Here is a 10,543-nt window from a genome sequence, read left to right on the forward strand (position 1 = left end):
GATAAACGTGAGGTGCTGCATTTTGGGAAAGCAAATCTTAGCAGGACTTATACACTTAATGGTAAGGTCCTAGGGAGTGTTGCTGAACAAAGAGACCTTGGAGTGCAGGTTCATAGCTCCTTCAAAATGGAGTCACAGGTATATAGGATAGTGAAGATGGTGTTTGGTATGCTTTCCTTTATTGGTCAGAGTATTGAGTACTGGAGTTGGGAGGTCATGTTGCAGCTGTACAGGGCATTGGTTAGGCCACTGTTGGAATATAAGTCTCCTTCCTATTGGAAAGATGTTATGAAACTTGAAAGGATTCAGAAAAGATTTACAAGGACTTTGCCAAGGTTGGAGGATCTGAAGTACAGGGAGAGGCTGAACAGGCTGGGGCTGTTTTCCTTTAACATTGGAGGCTGAAGGGTGACCTTATAAAGGTTTACAAAATTATGAGGGACATGGATATGATAAATAGGCAAAGTCTTTTCTGGAGGTTGGGGAGTCCAGAACTGGAGGAAATAAGTTTAGGGTGAGAGGGGAAAGATATAAAAGAGACATAAGGGGCACCTTTTTCACGCAGTGGGTAGTACGTGTATGGAATGAGCTACCAGAGGATGTGGTGGAGGCTGGTACAATTGCAACATTTAAGAGGCATTTGGATGGGCATATGAATAGAAAGGGTTTGGAGGGATATGGACCAGGGTGCTGGCAGGTGGGACTAGATTGGGTTGGGATACCTGGTCGGCATGGACAGGTTGGACCAAAGGGTCTGTTTCCATGCTGTACATCTCTATGGCTCTATAACCCAAGAGAGATGTTAGGAAACACTTCTACATACAAAGGGTGGTAGATGTTTGGAATTCTCTTCCACGAAGAACCAATATTGGTAATTGTGGATCCATTAATAAATATAAGACATCATGGTAGACATGGAGTAAAGACACAGATGTTCATGTAAATATGCTATTGTGAACATCACATTGTTGAGACCGTTCAATTTGTTTTTATTTTAATGGAACACAGGACTTTTACATAACAAAACAGTAACTGTTCTATCAGCAGCAGCATCAGCACTTTGAGATTTTTGTAAGACTAAACAAAATGCCATCGGCCTTTTAATTAACAAGATTAAATAAATAAGTTTGTCAGACACTCTGCCTCTTGTCCTTTGAGACTACCTCTGCATTATGCCATTTTGGCTGCTTGACAGCAGAATGACTCATTAATTGGCATATCTCCCAAACGTTGAATCTGTGACTCTGTTGCCAAGCTGCAATCAGTGTTATGTTCAAACACAAAGATAAAGAATCACGCATTTGCAATTGAAAATTCAAATACAAATAAAATAAAAGATGACTATGCTGTTCACTTGGATGCTTGCTCAATAGTTAGAGAACAGGAGAAGTAGCAGACATATGAAGAAGGAGACTTATGGGTGGTGATGGCTCAGTGGTATTATCACTAGACTCTTAATCCAGAGACCTAAGTAATGGACTGGGGATCTGGGCATGAATCCCACCATGGTAGATGATATAATTTAATTCAACAAATACCTAGAATGAAACCAACATTAATTGTTGGGAAAATCCATCTGGTTCACTATGTCCTGTTCACTGCCATCCTCACTTGGTCTGGCTTACATGTGACTCTAGGCCCACAAATTGCCCTCTGGGCAATTAGGGCTGGGCAATAATTGCTAGCCTAGCCAGAGATGGCGTGATCCCATAAATGATGATGAGAATATGGCCACATGGATCAATGTGGTTGAAAAGTAGTAATTGCAGGATAGGGATAAAACCAAGTTTCTCAAACAAAATAATGTGATGAGTGATGTCTCAGAGGGTGGTTGTTGGGGTGATACCAGAGTAAATGATTGCAGATTATTTGTACTATAGTAAGTCTACACCAAATAATAGAATAGTCTTTTGGTCACATATACTCAATGAGTATAATGAAAAATTTATACATTGCCAGTGCCGACTTAGATACAGTAGTACCTAGACTCAGCTTCTTTAGTTACAAGATTTTAGACAATACATAAATAAAATGTCCAGCATTACAGACATAAAAGTTCAGTACAGCAGACCATGCTGGCAGGTGATGGTTTATGATGGCAAAAGAATGTTGAGAATGAATGCTTTGATTTGGGCAGGGGGAATGAATTGGATTTGAGTGATTCTTGAAAAACACCAGCATGAGCGCCTTTTATTTTGTAGGGATTGGATTTTGCCTCGAACAATAATCAGGTAACTGGCTTGTTTATGGCTCAATAGTCCTGCCGGAAGATCAGGTTTATTTCAAGGACTAGGCATCATTTACATCAGGTTGGTGTGTTGCAAGTGAAACCAGGCATGCTGGGACAGCATAGTAGGTTCCAGACGAACTCAATATCAACGATCAAGCCTGACTTCAGGCTGGAGTAAGAGAAGCTTCAATCCAATACCCAATGAATGCTTTAGTGATAGACTAGAAAGAAATTGTGATATGAATCAGTAGGATTTTTTGAATCTATTGGTAAGCACTTCTAAAATACCTTGTTCAAAATATTTTTGTAACTGTTCCTCATCTTTTTTGTCAAGAGCCTTTTCTTAATGTAAACCTTTCATTTGTTCCAATTTTGTGTATAAAAATCTGTTAAAAATACACAACACCAGGTTATAGTCCAACAGGTTTAATTGGAAGCATACTAGCTTCCAATTTTTGTGTTGTATTTTAAGTTAAAGCAAATGAAATCATTGTGCTTGCAGGAGACACCAAAAGTGATGAAATATATACTTCTTCAGTATGTCATTACAAATTCTATGTTCTTCAAGTATTGAGTGGTTGATAGGGTAGTTTTGATTTTTTGGTGATTTACTGACTTAGCATGTCCCAGAACATAACTCCAAACACAAAATAAATGACAATTTTGTGCTGTAAATACCCTTGCAATGCAGCATTTCTCTTCAGAGAGAATTAATTGCTATCACTCAAAGGATGCAGCCAATATTTCTGCTCCTTTATTGGACTTGACAATTCATTAAAAATAAACAATAACCAATAAAGCGCTTTGTTATTTTGGACACTCACATCTCCTGTTGTGAAGACAAAATTCCCATTTTTTATTAAATAGTCTTTTTAAATTCATTCATGGGATGCAGGCTTTGCTGTCTAAGCCAGCATTTATTGCCCATTCCTAATTGCCTGGGGACAGCTAAGAGTCAGTCACTCTGGCTGTGGGTCTGAAGTCACATATTGGCCAGACCAGGTAAGGACAGCAGTTCCTTTCCCTTAAGGACACCAGTGAATCAGATGGGTTTTTTTCAACAATGGAAGTCAGTTTCATGGTCATCATTAGACTCTTAATTTCAGATTTTTAAAAAATTCTAGCATTTGCCATGTTGATTTGAATGCCATGATTTGAATCCATGCTCCCAAATCATTACTGGGGTCTCTGGACTAATAGTCTATTGCTAATGTGATAGGTCATTGCCTCCCCAATTATAATCATTGATTTATAGTGAATTATCTAAGAATTGCATGATAAATAGAATCATCAAAAATAATTTTAGACTTGTGTTCCCAATACCAGAACTTTGCTTAATCAGTTTTTAACTCAATCATGAAATCAAAATTTCTCTACATCTTTAAATTAACATTTAGTTTTGATACACTAAGTTCTGTAACTGTTATGACATAGTTAATTTGCAATCCAAATCAGTTCAAGTATTAAAAATCAAACAAGTAATTCTGTGGAAGGCTAAATGTTTTGTCTACAGTGTTCTGCATTATGTATAAAGTGCAACTAATAAGTCCATGTAACTTTTTGAAATTATTTGTTCTCTAATCAAAGGTCCAAAATGGACTTGGATAGACATGAAAAAGATGTGATAGGATTAATATCCATTAGTCAAGATATTAAGAACAGGCCCAAAGTCATGAAAACATGGATTGACTGGAATCATATTAACACAAACTCATTTAATTAGAACTGACAGACCAAAAAGAACAAATGCCAAAACAAAAGTTATCATCTGCACTGGCTGCAAATGCAACCACACTATTTAAGAGAGGAGGGACAGGGTAAATGGAGAATGACAGATGTGTTAGCCTGACATGAATTGTAGGGAAAACATAATAATGTATGATGTGTTAACTGGATGTTGAGAAAATAGTAATAGTATTGAACAGAGTCAATATGGTTTAATGAATAAAAAAAGTATGTGTCTTTTCCTCAGGATGTCACTTGCAGCATAGATAAAGGGAAACCATTAGATATGGTGCATTTGGATTTGTATAAGTCTTCTGATAAACTGCCACACAGGAAGTCACAAACAAAATTGCAGTGCATAGGACAGCTTGAATTGATGGTTAGTTAATGGAAGGAAAATATCAAATAAATCGGTTATTCCGAGGTTCACATGCTACAATCTATATAATTAAGTTGGATGTGGATAACAAATTTAATGTTTCCAATTTTGTGAACAGCACAAATCTGGGTGAGAATGTGTGTCATGAGGATGATGCAAAGAGATTTCGATGAGTTTAAATAGGTTAAGTGAATAGAACAGCATTAGGCAGATGGAATATAAAGTGGCTATGTGAGGTTATCCACTTTGGTGGAAGAAAGAATGATGCAAAGTATTTTTTAAACTGTGAGACACTGGGAAGTGTTGATGTCCAAAGGAGTGCCCTTGTCCATAAGTTACTGAAAACTAACATGTAGATGCAAATGATTATGTTGGCCTTTGTCACAGAAGCATTTTAATACAAAAGTAAAGAAGTCTTGCTTCAATTGTATAGAACCTTAGGTGACAATGAAGCCAGAGCAGTTCCTTTGCCCAAGGTAGGATATACTTCCATAGATGGAAGCAATAAAGATTCACCAGACTAATTCCTCAGTTGGGGTACTGTCTTACTAATACAGACTGAGGAGAATAGAACTTTATTCTCTAGCACTTAAAGATACAAAAATGATTTCAGTGAAACTTATCAAATTCTGAAAGGAATACACAGAGTAGATGCAGCAAGGATATTTTATTTGGCTGGGAAGTCTACAACCTTACAAATAAGGAGAAAGCCACTTAGGTCTATGCAAATAGAAATTTGTTCACTCAGAAGAAAGTGAATCTTTGGAATTCTGCAACCAAAATAACTGGGAAATCTCTCATTCAGTGTGTTCAAGATGGAACTCAATAAATTTCTAGATTCTAATGACATCAAGGGAGTTTTCATGGCATTCAGTCATGGCATGATGGTTTTACTGGCTAGGCCAGCATTTTATTTTCCATTCCTAATTGCCCAGAGGGCAGTAAAGGGTCAAATGTACTGCTGTGGGTTTGGAGTTAGAGAGAGACCAAACCAGGTCTCTCTCCCAAAACTGGTGAACCAAAATAACTTTTTATGACAAAAGATACTTGGTCATTATTGCTTAGCCTTTTTATTCCAAACTTTTATTGAATTCAAGCTTCCCCTCTGCCATTGTGGGATTCAAACCCATGTCCCCACATGTCCATACGGAGGTATGGCATTGAGGGTGAGTTGGAGGTTTGGATCAGGAATTGGCTGGCTGGAAGAAGACAGAGGGTAGTAGTTGATGGTAAAGGTTCATCTTGGAGTGCAGTTACCAGCAGTGTTCCGCAAGGATCTGTTTTGGGACTATTGCTGTTTGTCATTTTTATAAATGACCTGGAGGAGGGGCTAGAAGGTTGGGTGAGCAAGTTTGCGGATGATACGAAAGTCGGTGGAGTTGTTGACAGTGAGAAGGATGTGGCAGGTTACAGCGGGATATAGATAAGCTGCAGAGCTGGGCAGGAAGGTGGCAAATGGAGTTCAATGTAGCTAAGTGTGAAGTGATTCACTTTGGTAAGAGTAACAAGAAGATGGAGTACTGGGCTAATGGACGGATACTTGGTAGTGTGGATGAGCAGAGGGATCTTGGTGGCCATGTACACAGATCTCTGAAAGTTGCCACCCAAGTAAATAGCGCTGTGAAGAAGGCATATGGCGTACTGGCTTTTATTGGTAGAGGAATTGAGTTCTGGAGTCCTGAGGTCATGTTGCAGTTGTATAAGACTCTGGTGCGGCCGCATCTGGAGTATTGTGTGCAGTTTTGGTCGCCATACTATAGGGAGGATGTGGAGGCACTGGAATGGGTGCAAAGGAGGTTTACCAGGATGTTGCCTGGTATGGTAGGAAGATTGTATGAGGAAAGGCTGAGGCACTTGGGGCTGTTTTCATTGGAGAAAAGAAGGTTTAGGGGTGACTTGATAGAGGTGTACAAGATGATTAGGGGTTTAGATAGGGTTGACCATGAGAACCTTTTTCCACGTATGGAGTCAGATATTATGAGGGGGCATAGCTTTAAATTAAGGGGTGGTAGGTATAGGACTGATGTTAGTGGTAGATTCTTTACTCAGCGAGTCATGAGTTCATGGAATGCCCTGCCAGTAACAATGGTGGACTCTCCCTCTTTATGGCCATTTAAACGGGCATTGGTTAGGCATATGGAGGAAAGTGGGCTAGTGTAGGATAGGTGGGCTTGGATCGGTGCAACATCAAGGGCCGAAGGGTCTGTACTGCGCTGTATTTTTCTATGTTCTATGTTCTATGTTCTAAAATTACTCTGGATCTTGGATCACTAATCCAAATTACTGCACCCGCACCACTCCAGAAATGAGAATAATATGGGAAAATTATGTTGAAGTAAATGGACATCCATGGTCATGAGGAGTTGAATTACTGACACCAATGTTCCCATATGTGGATAGATGGGAAAGTAAAATGAACTATAAAAGACATAAAATAAATTAGATGCTACTTAAATCTGTAGGTTAATATTTCACCAATTCTTTATTGGCTAAAATCCAATCTTCATAAAACTAGAAATCACAAATATCAAATACTTGTGCTCAGATTTCAAACTTTACAATATAACCATATTTCAATGTCTTTTCACTGGCTATTAATAATTTGATGTTTTTCAGACTGAATGGAAATGTTTGTAATCGGGTTCCCAGTGGTCAGTCAATAGACAATAGACAATAGGTGCAGGAGTAGGCCATTCAGCCCTTCGAGCCTGCACCACCATTCAATATGATCATGGCTGATCATTCCTAATCAGTATCCGCTTCCTGCCTTATCTCCATACCCCTTGATTCCACCATCTTTGAGAGCTCTATCCAACTCTTTCTTAAATGAATCCAGAGACTGGGCCTCTACTGCCCTCTGGGGCAGAGCATTCCACACAGTCACCACTCTCTGGGTGAAGAAGTTTCTCCTCATCTCTGTCCTAAATGGTCTACCCCGTATTTTTAAAGTGTGTCCTCTGGTTTGGCACTCACCCATCAGCGGAAACATGTTTCCTGCTGCCAGAGTGTCCAATCCTTTCATAATCTTATATGTCTCAACCAGATCCCCTCTCAGTCTTCTAAACTCAAGGATATACAAGCCCAGTTGCTTCAGTCTTTCAGTGTGAGGTAATCCCTCCATTCCAGGAATTGACCTCATGAACCTACGCTGCATTCCCTCAATAGCCAGAATGTCTTTCCTCAAATTTGGAGACCAGAACTGCACACATTACTCCAGTTGTGGTCTCACCAGGGCCCTGTACAGCTGTAGAAGCACCTCTTTGCTTCTATTATCAATCCCTCTTGTTATGAAGGCTAGCATGCTATTTGCCTTCTTCACTACCTGCTGTACCCTGCATGCTTGCCATCATTGACTCGTGTACAAGAACACCCAGATCTCTCTGTACTGCCCCTTTACCTAAGTTAATTCCCTTGAGGTAGTAATCTGCCTTCCTGTTCTTGCCACCAAATTGGATAACCATACATTTATCCACATTAAACTACATCTGCCATGCATCTGCCCACTCACCTAACTTGTCCAGGTCATCCTGTAATCTCCTAACATCCTTATCACATTTCACCCTGCCACCCAGCTTTGTATCATCAGCAAATTTGTTAATGTATTGCTGATACCATCTTCTATATCATTAACAAATATTGTAAAAATCGAAGGTCCCAGCATGGATCCCTGAAGTACCCCACTGGTCACTGCCTGCCATTCCGAAATGGAGCTGTTTATCACTACCCTTTGTTTCCTATCAGCCAACCAGTGTCAGGACCCTTGCTTTTACCTATATTAATGACCTAAATATCTCCTAATCAACTTGGTCAGAGATGTAATTACACACTACTGGAGCAAATGGAACTTGAACCTGGGCCTCCTAGCTCAGAGTTAGGTACACTACAAGAGCACTTACATTAATTATCTGGCACCCTAGGCTATCTTCAGCTGCTCCATCAGTGACCCTGCATCCATCACAAAGTCAGAAGTGGGAATGTTCACTGATATAATGTTATATCAATGCTAAGACAATTACACAATGTTCAGCACCATTAATGACTACTTCAGATACTGAAGCAGTTTATGTCCAAATGCAGGAAGACTTCAACAATATTCAGGCTAGGGCTGAAAAGTAGCTCATTACATTTGCATCACATGAGTGCCAGATCATGTCCATCTCAATAAAAGACAATCCAACCATTTCCTCTTGACATTCATCCATGTCCCCTTCACTGAAACCTCCACTATCATCATCCTGGGAGTTAATGTTGACCATAAACTGAACTGGACTATGGCTACAAGAGCAGGGTCAGAAGCTAGGTATCCTACAGTAAGTAACTCACCTCCTGACTCCCCAAAGCCTATCCTCCATCTACAAGATATAAATCAGGAGTATGATGGAATACTCATCATTTGCCTAGATGAGTACAACTTCAACAACATCCAGGATAATGCAGCCCACTTGTATGGCATCATATCCATAGCCATTTCCTTCACCATTGATGCACAGCAGCAGCAGTACATATCATCTACAAGGTGTGTTGCAGAAATTCACAAAGACTCCTTCAATCGCATCTTCCAAGTCACAACCACTACCTCCCAGAAGACAAGGACACTATGACTTGCAAGCATTCCCTCCAAACTACTGGCCATCCTGTTTTGGAAATATATTGCTGTTCCTTTATATTGCTAAGCCAAAATCCTGAATCTCTCTCCTGGTTTGGAAATTTCACTTTTCAATCAGAACATGGTATCTTTGTTCTTGACAGTGGGAGATCTGAAAATCTTAAATATGAGAGAGCATTTTGTCTCTTAGATTTGTTTTACTGAGAATATCTGTATTTTTGAAACAGGAAATTGCTCCATTGTAACATTTGGTGGACCTTTACTCTCATGTACTTCCTGCCTGGAAGATGGCTATGCTGTTGAAATAAGTACTTTCAGTACCTTGAATCCCTGTAAAAGGCATTTTTTCTTGGCAATATCCTGGATCTCTGAGCCAATTTCTTCTGAACCAAATCTCAAAGCTGTGGACATTGGTTGTCCTTCCTCAGTGGTGGCTGATATGATATATACCACATCCTCAACATGCAACGTGAGATTTTATTCTCTATTTGGTGGCTACTTGAGGATTTTTTCCTTCCTGGTGTGATCTGTGTAACTGCAAAATACAGGAAGATGATGATCTGGGTGAACCTGTCCACATTAGTATCAAGACTGCCACCACTGTCTATCAAGCTGCATTACAATCTGAATTACATCATTCATCAATGACATCAGGTGAGGTACACTATTCATTCCTGTTTCATGGGCAAACGTTTCTAATTCTTGTAATTCTCACAATTTCATAGGCTCTTTGCAGTGCTGATAAAAGTGGAAAACATTTCTGACATACTGGTAATTTCACATGTTCCCCTTTTCCTGACAGTATGAAACGAATTTCTGATGTAAACACAGTAGATGTAGGTGAGGTCGATGGTTTGTGTTTTGTTTTTTGTTTCCACCATAAGTTTAGGAAGCACTATGAGCCCTTCTGTTGGTTGTCTCTTAATTAGTTCTTCAATAACTTATCTTCCTTGAATATTGCTTTCTGGTCTTTAACTAATTTGATACATTGCATCATTTAAAAATTATTTAGATCAAAACAGATATTCATGCTCAAGAATGAGAATTCTTGATTGTGACATAAATAAGTGTTTTCTACAATCTTACATTTCTTGTGTAGCACTATTGTTTGTAGCACACTTTTAATCTTAAGTGGTATACCCCCTCAGACCATATATTTGCATTTCTGTAGATACAACCGATGTGTCTTCAATCATGGTATGCTATCTAATAATTCAGTGACTTACCATTAATCATTTTTAAAATTAATGAAATGCTTACTGACATAAATGTTTTTTTTGCCAAAAGATATGGCTGGATCACTTATTAAAGCCTAGGTATACCCTTGGCATTTCTTCTATTTCAGCCCATTCTATCTCATGAACGTCTTGATGTGACTTGCTATTTGACTTCTTGCAGTAGGCTGTGTCGTACTTCAGCATTTTTTTTGAAAGTGAGCCATTTTTTTAGAGATAATTTTTTTTTAATAGCTAGACAGTACCTGTGCCTTGAACATTTCCTTATTTTACAGCACTGTAGAGTATTGTCATTGTCCTACTTGTCATACTGGTTTCAAAATGTGTACCTTTGGTACCTTAAACACTGAAAGGAGTCTGCTGATCTC

The sequence above is a fragment of the Hemiscyllium ocellatum genome, chromosome 3, assembly GCF_020745735.1.
Source record: "Hemiscyllium ocellatum isolate sHemOce1 chromosome 3, sHemOce1.pat.X.cur, whole genome shotgun sequence".
NCBI lineage: Eukaryota > Metazoa > Chordata > Chondrichthyes > Orectolobiformes > Hemiscylliidae > Hemiscyllium > Hemiscyllium ocellatum.